Source organism: Bubalus kerabau, chromosome 8 (assembly GCF_029407905.1).
Source record: "Bubalus kerabau isolate K-KA32 ecotype Philippines breed swamp buffalo chromosome 8, PCC_UOA_SB_1v2, whole genome shotgun sequence".
In the NCBI taxonomy this organism is placed as follows: domain Eukaryota; kingdom Metazoa; phylum Chordata; class Mammalia; order Artiodactyla; family Bovidae; genus Bubalus; species Bubalus kerabau.
In genome coordinates this window covers 88,864,799-88,890,231 of record NC_073631.1, presented here as the reverse complement: position 1 = coordinate 88,890,231, position 25,433 = coordinate 88,864,799, and the positions used below count along the sequence as shown (strand labels likewise).

General features: G+C 38.8%; 1 protein-coding gene across 5 annotated transcripts in view; it reads right to left on the bottom strand.

Moving 5' to 3' along the window:
- The window catches only part of CPED1 (cadherin like and PC-esterase domain containing 1), a 324,109-nt gene that overhangs the window by 179,153 nt on the left and 119,523 nt on the right, over positions 1–25,433 (bottom strand). The window lies entirely within an intron of this gene.

Genomic DNA, 25,433 nt, shown 5'->3' with positions numbered 1-25,433 from the left:
TAACCATGGAGAATATTTGTTCACACAAATACACAGATGTAAATGGAAGGGTTTACTTAGAGCAACAGGACTTGACTCCTTGAGCTCCCTCCAAAGTATATTAAAAGAACACAAAATGATTTATCATGAAATATTTAATTTTGTTAAAAAACTGAAAACGACCTGAGTTGTGGAGGATTTGTCAGCTATTGATTAACATCCTTACTTAAATGTGTCTGTTTCAGGGAGGGGTTGCAGAATTTTTGTAGAAACCATATTTAAATGTGTCTGTTTGGGGGAAGGGTTGCAGAATTTTTTCACTCTGGAGCAATCATTGTCATATTAGGGATAGATGAATGCTAGGTTTTTCTTTTGAAGAGCAGAGGGGTGTCCATGCAGGGATGGGGGCAAAAATCACCTGCTTTAGAGGCACAGTCTCAGCGAGATGAAATTTTAGGAAGGTGTACATGTGAAAGATGAAGTTATCGGCATTGATTCTCTTGAAACTATCTCTGGGCCTGTGAACCTGGAGAGTCTTCATGGCTCCCCAGAGGCTCACAATACCCCACTTGAGGATCACAGCTCTGGACGTGTCTGGTCCACGGGACACATCTGCTGCCCATCAGAGGGCTGTGGCAGGAGATGAAGTGCTGGGAGCATTCTGGACCTTAGCAAGAAGTCTCCTTCATGTTTTAAAGGAGCATGATTTAGGGGGGGAATCCAATATATAAAAACAGAAGGAAAAGAGGAAAAAAGATGGGAGAAAGGGAGGGTAGCAATGACTAAATTACAAACCTAAGCACTGATATAAGCACTGATTTCATTTCATGCACATGTGGTATTTGAATATAATTCTATATCACACTTAATAATACTCAATAACCTTAGCCAAAGTGAAAGTGAAGTCGCTCAGTTGTGTCCGACTCTTTGCGACCCCATGGACGGTAACCTACAAGGCTCCACGGTCCATAGGATTTTCCAGGCAAGAATACTGGAGTGGGCTGCCATTTCCTTCTCCAGGGGATCTTCCCAACCCTTAGCCAAGCTGACACCATATGTCAGACACTGTGCATTTCTCATGCACTGTTTTGTTTATAATCATGGCAATGCTAATGAGGTTGATGCTCATTATCTCCATTTTATTGATGAAGAAACTGAGGCTTGAGAACACAATCTGCCAATGTTTTTACAGTTAAGAGGTAACCAACATGAAGCCAATTTCATATTGAAGCCAATCTACTTGGCCACAAAGCCCCAGCATTACCTCTGCCATTGTGACTTTGAGTACACTGGGTTTAGGAAAGTGGAAAGTGAAAGTGAAGTCGCTCTGTCGTGTCCAACTCTTTGCAACCCCATGGACACCAGGCTCCTCCATCCATGGGATTTTCTAGGCAAGAGTACTGGAGTGGGTTGCCTTTTCCTTCTCCAGGGAACTTCCCGACCCAGGGATCGAACCCAGGTATCCCTCATTGTAGACAGACGCTTTACTATCTGAGCCACCAGGAAAGTGGATGGACCCTGAAATACTGAAGAATGAATCATCTGTTTTTACTTTCATGGAAAATGTATTTGAAATTGTCACAATTCTCAAACACCCACACATCTAAACTATCAATTCAACACCTTGAACATTTGTGTAGTTTTTCGAGAAACTAAGAAAATTTCTATGTAACTTAAACCAAATTGCCTAGGATCAAGAACAAATTTTGTGTTAAGTCAAATGATTTAAGAACATAAATATTCTCATCATTTGTTTTAGCTCACTGAAAATTGGCTAGCTTTAGGGTAAACCACAGGAAAACTAAATTAATTGACTGAACTTAAATTAGGATAGTTTTTACTCATTCTCTGGAATTAGATCAAAACTCCAATATTTAAGTAAGTGTCATGCTTCCAGTGACATGGATAATTTTATTCATTTGTACTTCTTAATAACCCTAAGCTTTAAAACATATATTAAAATTGGAAATTCAGAAAGTAGATTCTAAACCAGTTTCATGGTTAAAAATTTTTAAGTTTCTCATACATATATAAGAGGATTGATCAGGAGCAAGGTGCCAAAATACAAAAAGCTATGCAGAGCATAAAAATTTAATTATTTGCTTTGAATGGTAGAACCCTGATCGAATTATATTCAACCTTCTCACAGAACTGGCAGGTTATCTTTATGGCTCCTTCTAGAAGCTCTCAGTAGGATATAAAGGATCAGAGAGATTTTAGAGTAAAGAGCAAAAGTTGAAGTTGTAAAGATTTTACCATTGGACTCTGTGGATATATATCTACTCATTTTCTTTACATGAATGCCATTGTTCCAGCAGGTCACCAGTATTTCCATTATAGTTAAAGCACAGATCGTCTTTAAGCCTCTGGTAAAATAAAGTCTGCGGGTTATCTGGAAATTTTTCCATCATTTATTAATTGTCTTGAGTAGAAAATGATATTGCAATTGGTAATATTTACAACTAGCAATATTTGTAACATGAAGTACAAAATCAGCAAAGAGGGATGCATTTAACAGAAAGAAACCTGTCCCATATATCTATAAATACTCTCAAATGAATAAGAAAGTAAAAAGGGAAAATACTTTCCACTTACCTTCCAGATATTTTATGCAGAGCATCTATTTTAGGTCTTATTAAGTTTCATGGTCAATCACACACAAAAAAAGGAAATGCATTCATTATAAAAATGATGAGTTCCGGGTGTACAATAAAGAAAATGACAGAGCAAACTGCCCTAACATATGAGGGCTGTAGTGTTACAGTTTGTTAAATCCATGCTAGAATTATCACAGCCTTCTGCTATTCCCTCATATGTCTCTCATATCTATACCTCTGTCTTACCAGTGTTCAAACAAAACTCATTCTTTTATATAGGATATTTTAAATGAATATTTAAATATGATGCATAGTTTAAAAGCTCATAGTTTAGTATTCTAATTCAACGTAATTCTATGTAGCCCAAAACAATGTCTTCTCTTTGTGGTATTGACTACTAACTTCTGTTTTCCCTACCCCCAAATAATTTACTACTTCATTGCTGCCAGAGTCATCTTTATGAAGCACAGTTCAAATCATCAAGGCTCAGTTCAGTTCATTTCAGCTCAGTTCAGTCGCTCAGTCGTGTCCGACTCTTTGCGACCCCATGAATCGCAGCATGCCAGGCCTCCCCGTCCATCACCAACTCCCGGAGTTCACTCAAACTCATGTCCATCGAGTCGGTGATGTCATCCAGCCATCTCATCCTCTGTCGTCCCCTTCTCCTCCTGCCCTCAATCCCTCCCAGCATCAGAGTCTTTTCCAATGAGTCAACTCTTCGCATGAGGTGGCCAAAGTACTGGAGTTTCAGCTTCAGCATCATTCCTTCCAAAGAAATCCCAGGGCTGATCTCCTTCAGAATGGACTGGTTGGATCTCCTTGCAGACCAAGGGACTCTCAAGAGTCTTCTCCAACACCACAGTTCAAAAGCATCAATTCTTCGGCACTCAGCTTTCTTCACAGTTCAACTCTCATATCCATACATGACCACAGGAAAAACCATAGCCTTGACTAGACGGACCTTTGTTGGCAAAGTAATATCTCTGCTTTTCAATATACTATCTAGGTTAGTCATAATGTTCCTTCCAAGGAGTAAGCGTCTTTTAATTTTTAGATGTCCCAAATATTTACAGAAGAAGGTGGTATAATAAACAGTAGAAGCCCTTTTACCATTTCTGCTACAAAGGGACAGCTATTTTTATATGAGAGCTCAAAAGTGACATATGCTATTCTTAAACATTTTAATTTAGAAAACATGAATGTATATTCCTCTGTCAGTCTTACAAAGCCAAACCTATGGGTCAACTGACTGGAATTGCCATTTATCTAACTTACAGAAACCCCGCCCATGAGTGGGTTACAAACTCAATTTAAGCAAGAATATAAAAATACTTGCCAAGAAATCTCGGCAGAATCTTTCCAGGTCTCGCAATGCCACCCCCTCAAACTCTGAAAGTTGTAGTTATGGTTGTTTAGTTGCTAAGTTGTGTCCAACTCTTTTGCGACCCCGTGGCCTGTAGCCTGCCAGGCTCCTCTGTCCATGGGATTCTCCTGGCAAGAATACTGGAATGGGTTGCCATTTCCTTCTCCAGGGGATCTTCTCAACCCAGGGATCAAACCTGCCTCTCCTGCATTGGCAGGTGGATTCTTTACCACTGAGTCACCTGGGAAGCCCCCTGAAAATTGTTACATCACATTTAATCCACCTGCAGTTTTTCTAAATTGATTCTTTTATAAATATTCAACTTTGCTTTTACAGAAGCAAGTATGTCTTTTTTTGCACTTCCAGTTCATCAGAGCATGACAACTCAAGCATACAGATACTTGCACTGAGCTTTTGTGTCCAGCAGTCGGCATGCTTTATGGAGGGCACACAGGCCATGGCCTAATACTGCAAGGAGTGAAGCAGTAATTAAGAGATATTTTATTCATTGGAGATCTGAGTCCTAATTTTAATCACATTTGTTAGCTCTGTCATCTCTACTAAATCATGAATCTTCATTTCCTCATCCATAGGATGGGTGAGGAACATAGCACCCTATCTCTCAGGGTTCTTAAAAGTATCAAATGAGACCATGTATGAGAATACATTCAGATGTATAAAATAATAGTGGGGTCCTTTTACATTCTCTGTGTGCATGCTCAGTCTATTCAGTCGTGTCCGACTCTTGTGACCACATGGACTGTAGCCTACCAGGCTCCTCTGTCCACGGGATTCTCCAGGCAAGAATACTAGAGTGGGTTGCCATGACCTCCTCCAGGGGAATCTTTCTGACCTTGCGTTGCAGGCAGAATCTTTACAGCCGAGCCAGCAGGGAAGCCCCTTTTACATTCTGCTGCTGCTGCTGCTGCTGCTAAGTCGCTTCAGTCGTGTCCGACTCTGTGCAACCCCATAGACAGCAGCCCACTAGGCTCCTCCATCCCTGGGATTCTCCAGGCAAGAACACTGGAGTGGGTTGCCATTCCCTTCTCCAATGCATGAAAGTGAAAAGTGAAAGGGAAGTCGCTCAGTCATGTCCGACTCTGAGCGACCCCATGGACTGCAGCCCACCAGGCTCCTCCATCCATGAGATTCTCCAGGCAAGAGTACTGGAATGGGGTGCCATTGTCTTCTCTGTTTACATTATACTGTGCATGAAATTCAGGACCTTCATGATCTGACTCTAACATAGCTCTTCTGGTTCCCCCTCTGACTCCACAATCCTGAGGCCTTTGCCTCTTTCTTCTTTCTCCATCCTTCCTACTTCAGGCTACCCTAGGATTCTTCCCACTCTGGAATACATACACTTTTTTGCCAATGAAAGCAGCTCATATTTCTGAGTCTATATCCCACCTTCCACCTGCATGCTTTATGATGTTTATCCAAAGGAAATGCAAACATCCTCTCCCTACTCCTAAAGAAACTCTACTCATTTTTCCAAGCTCAGCTAAAATACCACTTATTTTATGAAAACTACCTCACTTTCTCCAGACTGGAATAATTCTGACTCTTGACTATCCCTGCAAACCAGCCATTTACTGTACTCAGTTCTTATTAGAATTATTTATAAATATGTGTCAGTGAAACAGTATTTTTTTTTTCAGTCAACATATGTCCTTTGCACTCACTGGAGAGCGCCTTGAAGGCAAAAACCAACATTTCTCTCGAGTCCCTCTCCATATTGCCAGCACATAGGAACCCTTTCAACAATCTCAGAACACAACTGAGCTGAAGTGACTATGAAAGATCACAGAAATCATCAACATGGTTTTTCCTTTATTTTTGACTCCATGATCAAACATAAAAATTATACACATGCAAGAAGACAGCGAGATTAAACACCCTGATTGCCCACCACTTATTACAGGAGGATTTTTTCCTCCACTTTTCTTTATGATGGGCATACAATCATTAGAGGTTTCATCCTCAACTACAGGGGCTAAGTCATTAGACAAGACGCCTTCCCCTCTATTTTCCTCTTTGTCTCCTGCTCCTAATTTGAATATTTCTCTGTCCTTCCATTTAAATTCTATTGGCGAAACCTGCCATTAATCTGCTCTAATGTGAAAATCTTTCTTTTCATTGATGTGGCAGTTTGCAAAGACTGGCCGCAAATTCTTTCCACTCTTGTCGGCTCACCACTTCCTCTCATGCAGAGGTGGGGTCTATTTCTTGACTCACTGAACCCTGGCTGAGCCATGTGCTATTCTTTGGTAATGGGACATTAGCCAAGGTGATGTAAACTGTTTTCTTTTCCTGGGGCAGCTGCAACAATTTACCTCAAACATGGTGCCTTAAACCAACATATTACTCTGGAGTCAGACTGGAGACTGGGGTTGAGGTATATACGCTATTGATACTATGTATAAAATAGACAACTGAAGGGAACACTTTGTGCTCTATTAATAGGTGCTCTGTGGTGTCCTAAATGGGAGGGAAATCCAAAAGAAAAGGGATATATGTACATGGCCCCGGTGTTGCTGTTGTTGTTCACTCGCTCAGTCATGTCTGACTCTTTGCAACCCCATGGACTGAAGCATGACAGGCTTCCCTGTCCTCCACCATCTCCTGGAGTTTGCTCAAACTCATATCCATTGAGGCGGTGATGCCATCCAACCATCTCATCCTCTGTCGTCCCCTTCTCCTCCTGCCTTCAATCTTTCCCACCATCAGGGTCTTTTCCAATCAGTCGGCTCTTCGCATCAGATGACCAAAGTATTGGAGCTTCAGCTTCAGCATCAGTCCTTCCAATGAATATTCAGGGGTAATTTCCTTTAGGATTGACTGGTTTGATCTCCTTGCTGTCCAAGGGACTCTCAAGAGTCTTCTCCAGCACCACAATTCGAAAACATCAATTCTTTGGCACTCAGCCTTCTTTATGGTCCAACTCTCATATCCATACATGACCACTGGAGAAACCACAGCTTTGACTATATGGACCTCTGTTGGCAAAGTGATGTCTCTGCTTTGTAATACACTGTCTAGGTTTGTCATATCTTTCCTTCTCCAGGAGCAAGAGTCTTTTAATTTCGTGACTGCAGTGATTTTGGAGACCAGGAAAATGAAACCTGCCACTGTTTCCATTGTTTCCCCATCTATTTGCCATAAAGTGAGGGAACCAGATGCCGTGATCTTTTTAAGCCAGTTTTTTCACTTTCCTCTTTCACCTTCATCAAGAGGCTCTTTAATTCCTCTTTGGTTTCTTCCATTAGATTGGTATCATCTACATATCTGAAGTTGTTGACATTTCTCCTAGCAATCTTGATTCTAGCTTGTGATCCATCTACCTCAGCAATTCTCATGATGTATTCTGCATATAAGCTAAGTAAGCAGGGTGACAATATACAGCCTTGATGTACTCCTTTCCAAAATTTGAACCAGTCTGTGATTGGCCCTGGTGATTCAGTGGTAAAGAATCTGCCTGCCAATGCAGGAGATGCAGGTTCAATCCCTAGGTTGGGAAGATCCCCTAGAGGAGGAAATGGTAACCCATTCCAGTATTCTTGCCATAGAAAATCCCATGGACAGAAGAGCCTGATGGGCTACTGTCCATGTGGTTGCAAAGAGTTGGACATAATTTAGTGACTAAACAACAACAGATATGTATACATATGGCTGATTCATTTTGCTGTACAGTAGAAGTAACATAATATTGTAAAGCAACTATACCCCAATAAAAATTAAGTAACACAACCCCACAAATAAGAGGGGGAAGCAACAGAAATGTATTGTCTCAAGTTCTAGAGGCCAAGAGTCTAAGCTCAAGGCATCAGTAGGGGCACATTCTCTCCTAATGCTCCAGGAGACAATCTACTCTTCATTTCTCCCAGCTTCTCGTGGCTGTATGCATTCCTTGGTTTGCGGGTATGTAACTAACCTCCACCTCCATCTTCACATAACCTTCTCTGTGTGTCTTCTCTTCCTCTACCTGTACGTCAAATCTCCCTCTGCCTTTCTGTTATTTATAAGGGCGTGTGTCATTGGATTTAGGGCCCGCTTGGATAATCCAGGACGATCTCAATTTGAGACATTAACTGAATGAAATCTGCCAGGGTTCTTTTCCAAATAAGGTCATGTTCACAGGTTCTGGTTGTTAGGACACGGACATATCCTTTGCATATCACTGGAAAACACCCTGATGCTGGGAAAGATTGAAGGCAGAAGGAGAACAGGGCAACAGAGGATGAGATGATTGGATGGCATCACTGATTCAATGGACATGAATTTAAAGTCTGGGAGATGGTGAGGGACAAGTAGGCCTGAAGTGCTGCAGTCCATGGGGTCACAAAGAGTCAGACATGCCTTGGCGACTGAACAACAACAACAAAAATATCCTTTGGGGGTCAACGGTTTAACCCACTGCACAAACAAATGCTTGAAAAGAACTTGGCCTTTAGGCCTTGCTCATTTGCTATTCTTGGGCACCCAGACAATGCCACCTTATAAAAGAACACAGAGTCCCTGCTGGATGACGAGAAACATGTGGCCAAGACATGGCCCCAGATGATACCCAGCCAACAGGCAAGCACGCGAGTAAGGCCAGGCTAGACCATTCGGCCTCACCAGCTGCCTGCAGAGATCAACAGAGCCTGCCCAGCCAACCCACAGAGTCATGAGAAATAGTAAAAATTAGTTGCACAAAGCCACTATGTTTAGGGGTGATTTGTTATGTCAAGAAGCAGTTTGCTTTTTTCTGTGTTTAAATTGTCTTGTTTTCTTCTTTTTTTGATAAAAAGAGAAGGAATTTCTGTGCATTTCTTTTGTTCATCAACTTTCCATTTGAGGGAAAAGGTGATCTACGAGCTTCACGCTTTTTCATTTTTAGTGCCTAGAATGCTCAGTCGGATGCCTGCTGCTTCTGGTTTGGCTTCTTCATTTCAAACATGTCCAGCCTCACTCTGGCTTCCACCCCAAACCCTTTCTACATGCTCAGATTCCTAAGCATCCTCTTCTCACTCTCTTATCAAAATACAATGCACTTGATCTTCCAACTATCCTCCAACGGAACTGATCTGGGAGTTGAGGTACCATCTATTCAAAAATAAACTTTGAACCCACAGTGACAGAAGGCACGTCTGCCTCGGCTGTTTTACAGTAATATGTACCTGGACACCTGGGACCGGCCTATTAACCCTGGAAAGGATGAGCAACTAGTTATTGAGATACTCATTGCTTTATATCTTAGAAGGGATGGGATACCTCTGTTGGAAATGGCGGGAGGGAGAGAGGGATGGGGAGGAGAAAGGCAGGGAAGAAAGTGAGCGGGGGAAAAGAAATACCAAATTCTAAGACAAGAATTTAGTCTGTGTGGCACTCTCAGGCAGGTTAGGAGCAAAGGAGCCTACCAACCAGACGATGGGGATGGGTGACCTGCCAGGAGAGCAGGACCTTCTCTTCTGCCTCAACTTCCTCACTTCCCATTTCTCTGTCCACTCCCTTCCATACGCTCTGTCTCAGCAAAGAGCATCACTATTCATATGATGGCTCCTCTTTGAACCCTCTCTATCTAGCCTCTCCCTCTCATCGGCGACTTTTGTTTTGCCCTCCAAAAGGGGTCATCAGTTTCTCTCCTCCAGATCACGGCTCACCAACACATCCAAGCCACCATCCTCTTCCCCCCAGATGCCTTGTAACTGACGGTTCTATCTCCACTGACAATCCTCTTCAATCTGTTCTCCACACAGCGGCCGAGTGGGTGTGAAAAGGCAGACCACACGATGACAGTGTGATGATGCCAGGACTCTTCTACCTCGGGGCGTTGGAACGGGGCCTTCGTGGGGGATGTTTGGCCACTAGCTCTTCTAAGGACACTCAGACTTCTCCATGAATTTCAGCTCAAATGTCACCTGATCCGGGAGATCTTTCTACCTCTCCTGAAGTGGGCAGTTCCATCACTTTCTACACATCATCCTTTGTCACTGCATTCTTAGCTACATTAAAAATCAGCATTATGCCAAGTGAAGTAAGTTAGACAGCCATACACGAGTAGGGGAGAGGGAGGTACAAAGTAAGACAGGCTCAGGCATGTCTGGTACGACACGGGGGATACAGCCAATGTTTTGTAATAACTAAATGCAAAGTGAGCATTCTAAATTGTAAAAAAGTTATTATGTGGATCTCTTTGTATATGTATAATTAGTTTTTATCTGTATTTCAACTACCACTCAACAGAAGAATAAACTCCAAGAAAGAAAGGCCTTCATTTTGTTTGTTACCTTATCAGTTGAACCTAACACAAAGTCTAGCATATGAGAAGTGCCCAATAAATATCTGCAGAAGGAATCAAAAGACTCATTTAACCCACAGGAAACTAGTCCTATTTTTCAGATAGAAAAAGTGGTTCAGAGAGATCCAAAGACTGGCCTGAGTTCACAGAGTTGGTACAAGGATCGTCTTACTGCACATCCATTCTTAGGCCCCTAGAGGTCATGCTTTGGGGTTTTTCTTTTTAGTTCTGTAGATCCAGCACTATAGACCCTGAAATAAGGATTTATTTCTCGTTCCTTTAGAGTAAAAATGCAACTGGATATATGCTTCTCACTCAGCCTGAAAGATGTCATCATTGTCCTATTCATATTTTAAAATCACATTTCTTTTTTAACAGTAACTCCCGGAAAGCATGAAAATGTAACATATTTACTCAGCATAATGTTTTTCTTCCGTGACTTCTGAGTTTAGCGTGATAATTTCACTCTCTGTTACTTGAGGACATATTCTTTGTGTAGATGATTTGGGTAATCAAGTATGTGGAAAAATCCTCCGGCCTTCCAAATACATCTGGAATCAAATTTCTGGTAGAAATCATTTTGGAACAGTAGTTTTTTTAAACAGGTAGAGGTGATTGTGATAGCTGGAACTATTGGATTCTGGAAGACTATAGACACCAGGCATCAGGAAACTGGTTTAGAGGGGGACACGACCACGTATAGACACATAAGCTACAACACTTTGGCCACCTGATGCAAAGAGCTGACTCACTGGAAAACACCTTGATGCTGGGAAAGACTGGAGGCAAAAGGAGAAGAGGATGAGATGGTTAGATAGCCTCATGGACTCAATGGACATGAGTCTGAGCAAACTCCAGGAGATAGTGAAGGACAGGGAGCCTGGCATGCTGCAGTGCATGGGGTTGCAAAGAGTCAGACAGGACTTAATGACTGAAGAAGAACAACAACAAATAAGTAGGGATAGCTGGAATTCCTCTCTTGTTGACAGTCCCTTTCTCCAAATGGTAAAACTTGCTTCACAGAGGTTTTACTAACTAGGTTTAAGTACAGAAGTGAGGGAGAGAGGACAAGCATGAGAGAGAGGATAGAGTGAGGGGTGTGGGGATGCTCCCTGTCAGGAAATGAGGAAGTCAGAGAATTATTGCTTTACTGGAAGATGCTCCAAAGAGAACTTTAAAAAGCAAACAAATCGTTTGTATATTATAGTATGTGTAGAACATAGCATGATGCACAGGTGCAGAATCCTGAGAAAGAATCCATCTTCATCTGCCTCAGCAACATTCAGAGAAATGAAAGATAAACCTTCAGTTCCACGTCACAATACTAGGTCATCTATATAATTCAAAGAAATTCAGGTTAAAAACCACTTTGAAGTTCAAGTTGAAATCAAATAGAAGTACACAAAAAGATACGCGGATAAAAATAATGTGCTTTCAAATGCTCAGTAGAAAGTGCTAGTGATAATGTTACAGTAATTTTTCTAAAATTGTGTATTGCAAAATCTTCTTAAATGAAAACAATCCCCTGTAACTTACAAATGTTGATATTACAAATAATTGTGTGACCTAGGCGATTTAAATTGCACTGAAGATTTACCACCATTCAGAATCTGTCCTTACTACCGCACCCTGGATTATCAAATGATTTTTAAAGAATAAATATGTATAATCCAGTGAAAGAAAATGGTCAAAGATTTGCTATCAAAGTACAGTATTTTTGCTTTCTCTTTTTCCTTCACTGTTGGAGAGTGCAGGAAATACCTACAAAGACCACTTGGGGGCAATACAGTATTTTTGTTTTGTCTCATCACATAGCAACATAGGTTTCTGAGAAGACTGCGGTTTCTTTCAAATTTGAAGCCACATTTTAATATATGGGAGGGAAAAGGCTGTATTTCATCTTAAACTTACAATGCATAAATCACATAAGACAAATGCAAGTCAGATTTTCTCCTGAAGGGAGCAAAAGTCTGGCTTCCTTTAGCAGACAAATCAGTCTTACCTAGTTGGCACATCTGGGAATATTTTGTATCTAGAGTTTGTCACAGTCTTAGAGATACATCTCAACAAATCGAGGAAATTGTTAATAGAAATGTTTAAAATGACAAACACGCAATAATCTTCAGAACATACTGGTGCAAAGCTATTTTGTTTCTCTACCTAATGTGAAAATGTAAATATCACCTGTCTTCTCCACGAGGTATATGTTTTAGAATAAACTTAGGCATTAAAGTAATTAAACTTTAGTGATATTTACTGTCATTGTCTTCACTATTATTAGTTTGCATTCACATCACATTTTGTAAAGGGGTTATTACTGATTATTCTTTTCAGTAATTTGATGAGCGGAGTCTCTATTTCAAGCCATTTCTCTCCCTTCTGCCTGCTGAGTATTAAGTATTGTGTCAAGTACTGAAGGTTTTTTTTTTTTAATCAAAAATAAACAGAATCTCTTATTTCAAGAATTTTACATGTATTTAGGCAAGTAAATTTTTCTGCTTAGTTTTTGTTGTCTTGATTCTTTCACTTTATCTGATTTTTTTTTCCTCCCAATATATTTTCTTGCCCTCAGGAGATCCTGAACATTACCACAGGGATGCAAAACTCAGGGAAGCCTTATTGTCCAAGTCCAGGAATCAAGGTTATGAAATTAAATTTAGCAACTCTCTTGGTGCCTTCTCAGAAATGGAAAAAATCAGGAAGATGGCAGAGTTTTGCCTTGATTTGTGGGTCCACTACCCAAAGATTCATCTTAACAAATCTTTATCATTTGGAGGTTAGTGAAGGAAGAGACAGGGCTTCCCAGGTGGCACTAGTGGTAAAGAACCTGCTTTCCAAGGCAGGAGACATAAGAGACGTGAGTTCGATCCCTCATGGGATCGGCAAGGTCGGCAAGATCCCCTGGAGGAGATCCCCATGACAACCCACTTGAGTATTCTTGCCTGGAGAATCCCAAAGTCCGCACGACTAGTGACTTAGCATGCACACATGCACGAAGGAAGAGATTATGGTGCCTCTGTCTTTGAATATCTTCCTGGCTTAGCTAGCTCACCTATTGAAGCAATAATGAGAAACTGAAAAATTAAAATGGTGTTCTCTGTGGATGCTTAAACTGCTTTAGAACATTACTTACAAGAGACCTCATTTTTCAAGCTCATTTTTTATTCTAAACACTTGTTTTTTTATAATCTTCTGATCAGCGAAGTGTAGCAGAAATCAAGACAATATATCTGTATGGGATAATGACAGAAAGAGGACGAGCCTTCACAGACTAACTTACAAGAGCTCCTATGATGTCCACAGGCCATGGACTTCTATTGGTCTTTGCAAATCCTGGACGTCTTCCTCATTCCCACCAAGATGTCCACTAGATGGCGCCAGGGAGAAGCGTTTTGAATAAGACGGGCAAAGGGCTGTGAGGTGGAAAGTGAAGACAAGTGAAGTGAAAGTTGCTCAGTCGTGTCCGACTCTTTGCGATCCCACGGACTATACAGTCCATGGAATTCTCCAGGCTAGAGTACTGGAGTGGATAGCCTTTCCCTTCTCCAGGGGATCTTCCCAACCCAGGGATCGAGCACGGGTCTCCCGTATTGCAGGAGGATTCTTTACCAGCTGAGCCACAAGGAGCAGGCAAAAGCCCTAAATCCCCAAATACCACCGAGGGCTTCCATCTCTTAAGCTTCCTGAATGCATTCACTTACCTCACCTGATCTCACACCGAAGTCTCTGAGTATCAGTTAACCTCCATTTTTCTGGATAGATAATTGACACGTGTCCATTGGTGTTTTTCTTTTTCTTTTTTTTTGCATTAAAGGAAATAATAATTAGCAAAGTATTCATTAAAATTAGGTTTCACCTTTATCTTGTCACTACAATGCATATATAATAATGTGCCCATATCAGATAATTATATCAGTTCACTACATTAGTTCAGAAGAGATAACAATTAACAGAGATGGTTTATATAAATTCATTGTATTTATTCTCTGTTGTAGAATATACTCTTAAATATTTCTTCAAATTTCAGTTTTTAGCAAGGTACAATTAATAAGATACCTTCAGTAAAAATGGTAATGATAGACAATCATTCATTGACTAATATTTTTTGTGCACCCGGCACTCTCCAGAGTTTGCCTACAGTTCTGAAAGCTTAGGGTCATATATTTAAATGGTCATTTTGGATCAAGTAAAAGTGACGATAATTAATGAATACTTTTCTTCCTATTTAGGCTAATAATCCAGATTCCATAGAAGAATAAATGAATGAATGTACAGAATTACTTGAAAGCTTTTATGGAACAAGGTGGAAATGAATGAGTGAATGAAAGAAATGAAATGAAAGTTTTCAGCACAAGAGATAAAGCTAACACACCAATGCCATTAACAGCATAACACTGTTTTGCATTTATGCACTTTAAAATCCTGTGCAGTTGCAAAATAATCATTCTTTTTCAAGAGCAAACAGATCTGAAATCGTATTTAACATCAGTGTGGGTTGATAAGTGTTAATTTTGCAATTATTATTTGGGTTTTATTGTAATTCAGCTCTAGTCATATGTTTCTTTAATTTTATGCTGGTTATCTATAATTCCTATTTATATCAAATCATACTTAAAAATGAACACCCTGATGCAATTTTAAAATTTAATCCAAGCAAGAGTAGACTAGTAATACATCAATTCGTTTTACAAACTCCCAGAAGCAGGGTTTTATTCACATTCTTCCTACAGCTGACATAAATCTCCTGGGCCTACAGAAGAGCCAGATGCTCAGTGAAAAAGTCTTTTACAAGGTCTGTTCCATAGTCTGCAGTCTTAGACGTAAAATGAAAATCCGGAGAACACTTCCTCAAGTTGAAAAACTGTATTGTAACTTTATACCTGCTTCCAAAGATATTACTCATTTTTACCTTGGGAATATATGAGCTATCTCATCTGACATTATGAAAGGCACAGCATAAATATCGACGACAAATGAGGCTAACTTCATCCCTGCAACTGTGTCATGTTTCCAAAACTGAATAAGAGATATATGCATCCATTAAAAGGGGTCCTTGTAAATAACAACATGCCCCTCTTTGCCAAGGTTCACTCTCTCCTCTGTACACATCTGCTAATTCCATCGATGTGAGAGGGAACCGGAAATGGAAGAATGGTCCCCCGAAGGCCAATGCAGTGGGGGTAGACAGCTGGTGATTTAGAGACTGGGCACGAGCTTGCTTTAACTTTGGTTTACATTGGAGATGATTCTCATAGATACTGACGAGCAAAGCCAGCAGGCAGTGTCCTGTGTTTTCCCGTTTTTATCAAAGTGGCCTTGCCTAGAAATTCAGATGATGACATCTGTCTATTACATTTACTGGAAGGCCACTAGAAGATGCGTGCAAAACACAGGGGCTGAATTAAAACAGTTAGGGATAGCCTTGGGCAATTTCTTCACATGGTTAAACATTTTTAAATGATCGCTGATGGAATTCATCCCAAGTATGTATCAAGAGCTGATTACATTTATGGAATTATCCTCATGTAACTTTTGAATACCAAATATCAACAAAAGAACATCTTTGAATATGGAATTGTGGATCAAAACAGGAATTCATTTAAATTATGTCTCAGCTAGACAAAATAAGGCTTTGGCTAGGTCTTCTTCCAGGAATCATAAGTCACTCCAGCAATACATTTTCATCAAAGCAGTCAGCTAGGATCACAGGTATAAAGAATCTCCAGACATCATAAAGAAGTTACAGATAAGAGTTTCCTCTCTGTTGGATAACTTTACAGTGGATGAAGGGATAATTGTGTCTTTTCACTCTAAGAACCAAATTTAAATTTCTTGCAGTTAATCTATATGACCTGTGTTTAAAGACAGCCATGGGCATATTTGACTGAAAGTTTTGGTTAGAATGGCTGTGGAAGAGTTTGACTGGTCAATTCATAGGTATAACTGGAGTGTTTTATCATTGAATTGAGAGGTTTTTCTCAGGGAACAAATTTCTGAATAAAATATAGCTTGAAGTTGGATTTATTCACCAGGAAAATAACATTGCCTTAACAGCAGCAAAAATAGTTGTTTTAAAACTGGATCATACGATATAGTAATCAAATTTTGCATTTGCCATTAATTTTCTTACCCTTTTTCCATCCTCCCCTGGTACATTTGAACAGTCTTTGGAAATCTCAGACATTTATATTTTAAATTATTCTTTTGTACAGAAGAGGATTTTAGAAAAATTTAGTTTATAAAGCTTCTACTTCCATTATTTCTCAAATTTGCATTGATGATATTTTTCAACTCTCTCTAAAGCTTTACCACATAGAGTATCTCAGCAGCAGACCTAATTGGAAATAAATGAGCTCACAGTTAAATCTGTTACTGCTTTCATACTCCTTTAGCTGCTAGAATGTTCTATAAATGGCCACTGATAACCAGTTTTGTGGGCTTGCTTCACTGCCCAGTGCATAAATCACTAATGATTCAGCCCTAGGATTCAGGACTCAGTACACAAACACACAAATTATGTCTTGTGGAATTTTCAGAATAGTATTTAATAAAACATTGGTATCACCTGGTTGGGCTTCCCTAGTAGCTTAATTGGTAAAGAATCTGCCTACAATGCAGGAGACCTGGGTTCAATCCCTGGGTCCAAAAGATCCCCTGGAGAAGTGAATGGCAACCCACTCCAGTATCCTTGCCTGGAGAACTCCATGGACAGAGGAGCCTGGCAGGCTACAGTCCACGGGGTCGGAAGAACTCAGACACGACTGAGCCACTAACATACACACATATCACATGGTTAGTCTTTAAAGTAGGTCTTGGTCCTATCCATCACATTAGCATTGAAAACATTTCCATGTATTTTTTCACATCTAAAAATATCACACAGAAGCTATATTTTGGAGGATGGGTGGGTAATTTAACAGATAAGTATAATCTGTGTGTTTTAATGGAAGCTATAAGTACTTCAGTTGAAGGGTAAAAAAACAGACCCTGGCTTTCTGAATCTATCTGCAGCATGAAGTATAACTCTGGCCTCTAGAAGGTAATCACTACTCTCTGGAACATTAACCCAGGAAGCTGCACTACCTCCCCTTTGAGAGCAGATAATAGTATTGTCTAGAACAGTCAGGCAAGATCTTGAAAAGACAAATCTCAAGGACAGGATGAAAATGACAAGAGCTGCGTGCTTTCCTGTGCTGAGGCTGCAGCTCGCATCTGTCCTTCATACATGACAAAGATATGAATAAGAAGAAACAATGTAGTGAATCAAGTATGAAGACCTGAAGAAAATCAAATCACAAAGAACTTTTCTTTTCATATAATTTTCCTACAGGGCAATGTGGTGCTTAAATAAAGGAAAAAGAAAAAAAAAAGATTAAAAAAAAAAACAACTTAAAAACAGTTACCTGGAATATCTAGGAGCTTCAGTTTCCCAGCAAGATGGTGAACTATTATAGGTTAAGTGAGACCAAAGTATGAATTTAACTAAAGAACAAATCAAAACTTGTGTGACAGTGATTCTGAAAGATATTTTGAACCGGCTGGGACAGTGGTGGCCATGGGCAGTGTTAGTTGCTCAGTCGTGTCCAACTCTTTGCGACCCCATGGACTGTAGCCCACAAGGCTCCTCTGTCCATGGAATTCTCCAGGCAAGAATACTGGAGGGGATCCTACTCAAGGGGATCTTCCCAACCCAGGGATTGCATTGCAGGCAGATTCTTTACCGTCTGAGCTACTGTGGGCAGGGATGACTGCAATTAGAGGAGAGTGTTGCCAGAGATTTCTTTGAGAGGACAGGTTGCAGTAAAGCGTTTTTGCTTCCCTCCGGCCTCTCCTGGGTGGTTCCTGAAAACAATCACTGACTGCTCCTTCTCTGTTAGAGATGTGAAGCCTACAGGATTCAGGTTGCTGAATGTCTCACTCAGTTGAGGAGCTGATGAGAAGTGTGGGATTACGTCCCATCTGGCATTCATTCCTTCACCTCCTTCTCTCCCAAACCCTAAGGTTGATGAATTATAATGAAGGGAACTGTCTCCTCCCAAGACTCTTCTACTTAAGGGATTAGGGAGTGAGAGTCTCAACACAGAAGTCACCTGATACCATAGTGGCAAAGAGAGATGATGAAAAGTGCTTTTACAATGCCTGGAACTCACCTTCAGCCCTCTTTTGTCGCTGTTGTGGGTTTTTAAAAACATTTATCTATTTGGCTGCATCGGGTGTTAGTTGCAGCAGGTGGGACCTTTCATTGCAGTGCTCAGACTCTCTAGCTGCGATGCACAGGCTCAGCAGTTGTCGCGTGCGGGCTTAGCTGCTCCACAGCACGTGAGATCTTAGCTCCTCAGCAGGGGTCGAACCCACGTCCCCTGACTGGCAAGGTGGATTCTTAACCACTGGACCACCAGGGAAGTCTTCCATCCCCTTCGGATTTACCTGGCCTTCCCCTGATATGATAACTACAAGAATAAATAGTATCTGAAGGATAACTTAAGCTCAAAGAACAAAAGAGGGATAACTACAAGAATACAGTATCTGAAGGATAACTTAAGCTCAAAGAACAAAAGAGGGCACACGCGAAAAGTACAACCACCTCGAAAAGAAAGTAATAAACTAAATATAGCATTTATCATATCATGCTTCTAAAACCATGCTTCTAAACCACAGGGGCTTTGTGGCAATGGATAGAACATTGGACTTCTAAATTAATGAGCTAGGCATTTGCAGCAACATGGATGGACCTAGAGATTGTCATAATGAGTGAAGTAAGTCAGAGAAAGAGAAATATGATATTGCTTATATGAAGAATCTAAAAAGAAATGATACAAATGAACTTATTTACAAAACAGAAACAGGCTCACAGACTTAAAGAATGAGTTCATGGTTACCAGTGGGGAAGAGTGGGTAGAAGGGAATGTTTAGGGAGTTTGGGATTGGTATGTGCCCACTGCTATATTTAAAATCGATAACCAACAAGGACCTACTGCATAGTTCAGGGAACTCTGATCAATATCATGTAACAACCTAAATGTGAAAAGAATTTGAAAAAGAATAGAAACATGTATATGTATAATGAAATCAGTTTGCTATACACCTGAAACTAACACAACATTGTTAATCACCTATGTTCCAATATAAAATATGAAGTTAAAAAAACTATAAAAGAATAAAATTAATGGGTTAGGAATTTAAAATAAGCATGATTAATATCCTCATATTAGAAATAATGGTCGATGGTAGGGAAATGAAATATAGAAAAGGATCATTAAAAAGAATCAAGAGGAAAAACAGTAAGAAATCAACTGCTGTAAGTAAAAATGTACATAGTTCTCAAGCTGAGAAGGCAATGGCACCCCCCTCCAGTACTCTTGCCTGGAAAATCCCATGGACGGAGGAGCCTGGTGGGCTACAGTCTATGGGGCCGCAAAGAGTCAGACATGACTGAGCCACTTCACTTTCTCAAGTTAAGGGGTATTAGCACATTAAATGGAGAAGGAAATGGCAACCCACTCCAGTGTTCTTGCCTGGAGAATCCCAGGGACAGGGAAGCTTGATGGGCTGCTCTCTATGGAGTCGCACAGAGTCAGACACGACTGAAGCGACTTAGCAGCAGCAGCAGCAGCAGCAGCAGCAGCACATGAAATGAAGGGGTCGAAATTTGAGCAGAGGAAAATACTGTGGCAAAAATATTACAAAAAATAATGGAAACAAATTCCCCAGAATTAAAGAGTAAAGACTTCAGGCTCAAACTGAAAACACAGATAAGAAGCAAATCTAGGAGGATGCTGTGGATAATCAGGGGATGTGAAGGTGACAAATTCCTTGATAGAGTTTGATTATGGCTTTGTTTTTTAAGAAAATAACCCCCCAAATGATTATTTCAATCAGAATTTTTAAATCTACACTGTGACGATGCAATGTGGAGAAGTGGCATAGACAGCAAATGACATTAGTCATGAGGGGGCAGAGTGGAAGGTACTAAAATTTAAGAACTTAATAGGAGAAAATAAGCATGAGTGTATGTCTCAAATGAAGGATATCCACAATATGTTACATTAAGAATATATAACTTTTAAGCTAACAGAAGAACTAATACAATTATGTAAAGTTTAAAAATAAAATAAAATTAAAAAAAAAAAGAAAATTTCATCTCTACAGTGAAAAACAGAAAAAGATATTTTAAATGAAACGAATGCACTGAAAATTTTAAAAAATAAGATAGTAGGAATAAGTCCTAAATAATCTATGCAAGTCAATTAAAAATCATAAATTAAAAAATGAAGATTCTCAGATTGGGTGAAAACAATATATTTCAAAACTCTACTGACTATTAAAAAATACATTTACTACAAAGACATGTCAAAAGGGAAAATTTTGAAAAACATATGCAAAAACAAAAATATAAACCAAAAGAAAATTCACAAAAGTCTTAACATAGACTAAAATAGAATTTAAGCAGTTGTATCCTAAGACAAAAGAAAGCTAAATATACTGGCTAAAGGAACTATGGGCTTCCCAGGTGGCGCAACAGTAAAGAAACTGTCTGCCAATACAGGAGTCTCAAAAGACATGGATTTGATCCTTGGGTCGGGAAGACCCCCTAGAGTAGTAAATGGCAACCCTCTCCAGTATTCTTGCTTGAAAAATTCATGGACGGATGAGCCTGGCAGGCTACAGTCCACAGGGTGGCAAAGAGTTGGACACGACTGAGCGAGTGAGCGCGCGTGCACAAAGAGGAACTGTGGAAAAAGAAGTTGTAGGCGTCATAAATAGGTAACAAACAACAGGATTGCAAAATATTCAACTACCAGGATGACAGGGAGAAACAGACCAACGATTTTAGTCAGCGATCTTAACACATTCCACTTAGCAACTATTAGATCAAACAGGAAGAAATCAAGTATCTGCAAAATATGATCAATAAGTGAGCCTTTAAATATATATAGAATTCTATAGCCATGTAGAGTTTTTGTTTCTAAGCACTCATGGAAGATTCTTTTCTTAACATAAAGATTATTAGTCAATAAAAGAAAGCCTGGATAAATTCCAAGATACCAGTAGCATACAGGATTTGTCCTCTGATAATAATGTAGTAAATCAGGAATTCATAACAAAAGGATAGCCGAAAAAGAATCCTTTCTTTATAAATTGAATATGTTATCAATTACCTTGAGCTAAACAAGGCAATCATAAAGAATATTAAAAAGTATTTAGAATTAGATAATTCGAAATTTATGAGACATTACTAAAGCAGGACATAAAAGGAATGCATAGCTTTAGCCATTTTTGCTAGGAAACAAAAATGTTAAGCATCAAGGAGGCAAACATTCCAATGAGAAACTAAAAAGGAACAATAGAGCAAACAAAATACTAGACGCCAAGAAATGATGCAAATAACAGCATAAATCTGTGAAACTGGGAACAGCAACATCAAAATGATGAAAAAAATCAACAAAGTAAAAACTTGTTTCTTTAAAAAGATTTAACCAACCAGCAGAAAAACTTCTGATAATTTTAATAGGAAAATAAGAAGAAAATGCATCATGCTTATCTACAAAGGATAAACTGAAAAAGATGAAATAGCTGCAAACACAACAGATATAAAAATAAAAACATTATAATCTATTATACACTAAGGAATTAAAAAATTTGATGAAATTAGTAAACCTTCCCCCAAAATACCAAACTGTACATGAAGAAATTGAGAACTTAGAATCAACCAAAATGTTTTCAATAAATTGAAATGTCAGTGCTGTTTTTAAAAAACCCTTCGAATCTTATTTTTTCAAGAGACGTACCAAATTCTTGAGGGCAGTCTAATTCCTCTCTTATATAAGCTGATCTAAAAAACTGAAAAAGAGTGAACGTTATCCAGCTTAATTTTATGAAGCCACAAATAATGTAAATTATAAAAACCGTATGAGAAACATAAGAAAATATAAGTCCACATCATTTATGAACATAGGTATAAAAATTGTAAATAAATCCAACAGAGTATTGAAAATAGTCCAGAATAATCAAGTAGGTTTTATCTCATTTATGCAGGGAGTCTGTAATCAAAAGAAAATCTAGCAACAAAATACACCAGATGAACATGAGGATAACCATGATTAACTGAAATGTAATGATAGACCCACTGCAGTTAACTGTACTATTCTCCTTGCTTTGGCAGAGATTGTAAAGGTTAAATACAAAAAACCTACTGTAAGCATTTTACTTAACGGAGAAACCTGAGATATGTCCATCTTAAATGATGTTGAACTCAACAACACAATGAATTCTACTTTTAATGATAGTATTGGCTATCCTGGACAACATTAGTTAAGAAAAAGAAAAAGAAAAAAAAAAGGAAGAAGAAAAGATAGCTAAGAATTAAAGGGAAAAGAGATTAACATGGCTTTATTTGCAGATAAAATATCTAGTAAAACCAATGATATGGATAGTGAACTTACTGAAACAAGTTTATCAAACAGAAGTTCAACTCTAAAAGCAGAATTTCTCTATCCTAATAATGGGCTTCCCTTGTGGCTCAGATGGGAAAGAATTCGCCAGCAACGCCTGCAATCCTAATAACGGGCTTCCCAGGTGGCACTAGTGGTAAAGAAGCCACTTGCCAGTGCTGGAGACAAAAGACTCGCGGGTTTGATCCCTGGGTCAGGAAGACCCCCCAGGAGAAGGAAATGGCAACCCACTCTAGTGTTCTTGCCTGGAGAATCCCGTGGACAGAGGAGCCTGGCAGGCTTCAGTCCATAGGGTTACAAAGAGTCAATCACGACTGAAGCAACCTAGCATGTATGCACTATCCTAATATTAACCAACTGGAAAATATAATTTAAAAACCAATATCAAAAAATACTTTAGGGAATCTCGAAGTAAACTTAAGCAAGACTATATAAGATCTCTGTGGGGGAAAAAATAATAAACTCTAACAAAGGACAAATAAAATGACCTGAATAACAGAGAGACTTAATATTATGAAATCAATTCTTCAAAAATTAAACTATAAATTCAATGTTATTATACACTGAAATTTCAGTAGGATTTTAAAAGTATACTTGATATTCTAAAATGTTTATAAGGAAATAAATGTCTACCATATAGTTAACTTAATCTTGAAAAGAAAAAGTAAAAAAAAATGAGCCTCCCCTGTCAGCCATGAATAAGTATTTATATTGCCAAAATAATAAAAACAAGTGGGCCAACTGAAACAGAACAGAAATCCCAGAGGCATCCCCGTATACAGGTGGAATCTTATACAGTACATGTGATATCAGGTTCACAGAGAATAATAAGTTTTTTGCTCATGAGAACCAATTATATAGAGAAAAAACTGCATCAGAGGTGGAACTCTAATTGAATTAAATATTTATATGTCCAGAAAAAATTATAAAGGTAATGGAAAAAATGGAGAAGTACATCTTTGTGACTTAAGAGAAAAGAAATGATTTCTGAGACCAAATTTCTGAAGAGGAACCATAAGGAAAAAATTAATTTGATTAATCAGCTGAAGATTTCTAATCAAAACAGAACACTATAATAAAGTTAATAGATGACAAATTAAGCTATTTGCAAGAATGAGTTCCCACTTTTTACTTGATGCAGCTGGAAAAGGTCAAATATTGGCCTAATTGTTGCGGCATGGAAATGGATATATGCATTCTGAAGGGCAAACTGGTATTATTTAATTCTATCAAATGAAACCCTATCTTATGACCCAGCAATTCCAGCTCTGGGTATGTATTCTTCAGAAAATGATATGCAGGTTCATAAAGAGTCAAACAGAAGGATTTGTACATTTGAAGTATTGTTTGCTTCAGCCAAGAGTTGAAGCAATCAGGATGTCTATCACTGGAGCTGTGGATAGGTAAAATACAATGCAATACACATTAGCCATACCATAAATCAGTGAAAAGTAACACAGAAGATGTATACATGGCAATGTGTATGGTTTCTTCCTCAAAGTTTGCAGTGCTTCATTAAAAAAAAAAGGTTAGAAAAAAATTATCTAATATAATACAATTTATATACTAAAAATACTGACATGTATAACAAAATAAAGAAGCTTATTTTACAAAAATATGCACAAAAAGATACACATTAAGTCATTATAATGATGGTCTTTGAGGGGCTTCTGGGCTCAGACGGTAAAGAATCTGCCTGCGATGAGGGAAACCCAGGTTTTATCCCTGGGTCAGGAAGATCCCCTGAAGGGCATGGCAACCCACTCCAGTATTCTTTGCTGGAGAATTCCAAGGACAGAGGATCTGGGTGAGCTACAGTCCATGGGGTCATAAAGAGTGGGTCACGACTGAGTGACTCACACTTGAGGGGAAGGAGAATTAAGTGGGAACTGGGAGTAAAATGTAATAAATAGAATAGATAAAACAAGAAGACTGCACACACGGATGCTGCAAGTTCTACAAGGACAGGGATTCTGATCTCTGCTCAACAAACATTTTCCAAATACATGAACGTGACATGAGTTGAGGAATATGATTCTTGTATCTCTCTATATCCAAGTTCCAATTACTTGGTTGAATCATAGGAAATTGTAATTTTTTGTAGGTCACAATTGTCAGCAATTTCATACAATTCAATTTAACAGTAAAGGGCAACTGGAGAATAATTAATTAAAGCTTCTTAGGGAATATAAATGGCCACTGTGAAGACTTGTAGGAGATAACACAAAAGACAAACCAGATTAGATTCCAGTTTTTCATGATTAATTAAAAATCATATATACTGATATACTGATTATTGTCCTTAAATTTAACTACCCTTAAGATCTAAGTCATCAACACCATTTCCTTACAATATCAGTTATCTATTTTACTAAGTGATGTAACCCTTTCATCTTTTATCATGCTTATCTGTTTTTTCATTGACAATATTTAAATGTGCCTTTTAAAAATCTTTCACTGTTGGAAGATTTTCCAAAACTTAAAGTGTAGTTTATGTAAAATAACTTCTGAAAAGTATCAATTATAGCCACTTTTAAATCTCTTGAAATTATAAGAGGCACTTGTGCCTTCTCTTTTTATTAAACCATTTTATTCTGATTAGAATACAAAAATCTGTACATATTTAATGTATACAAGATGATGAGTTTAGAGATACGTATACACCCATGAATCCATCACTGCAATCAAGTTATAAACATATCTATCCCCTCCAAAAGTTTCCTTCCATCCTACCTATTTGTTTAGTGATAAGAACACTT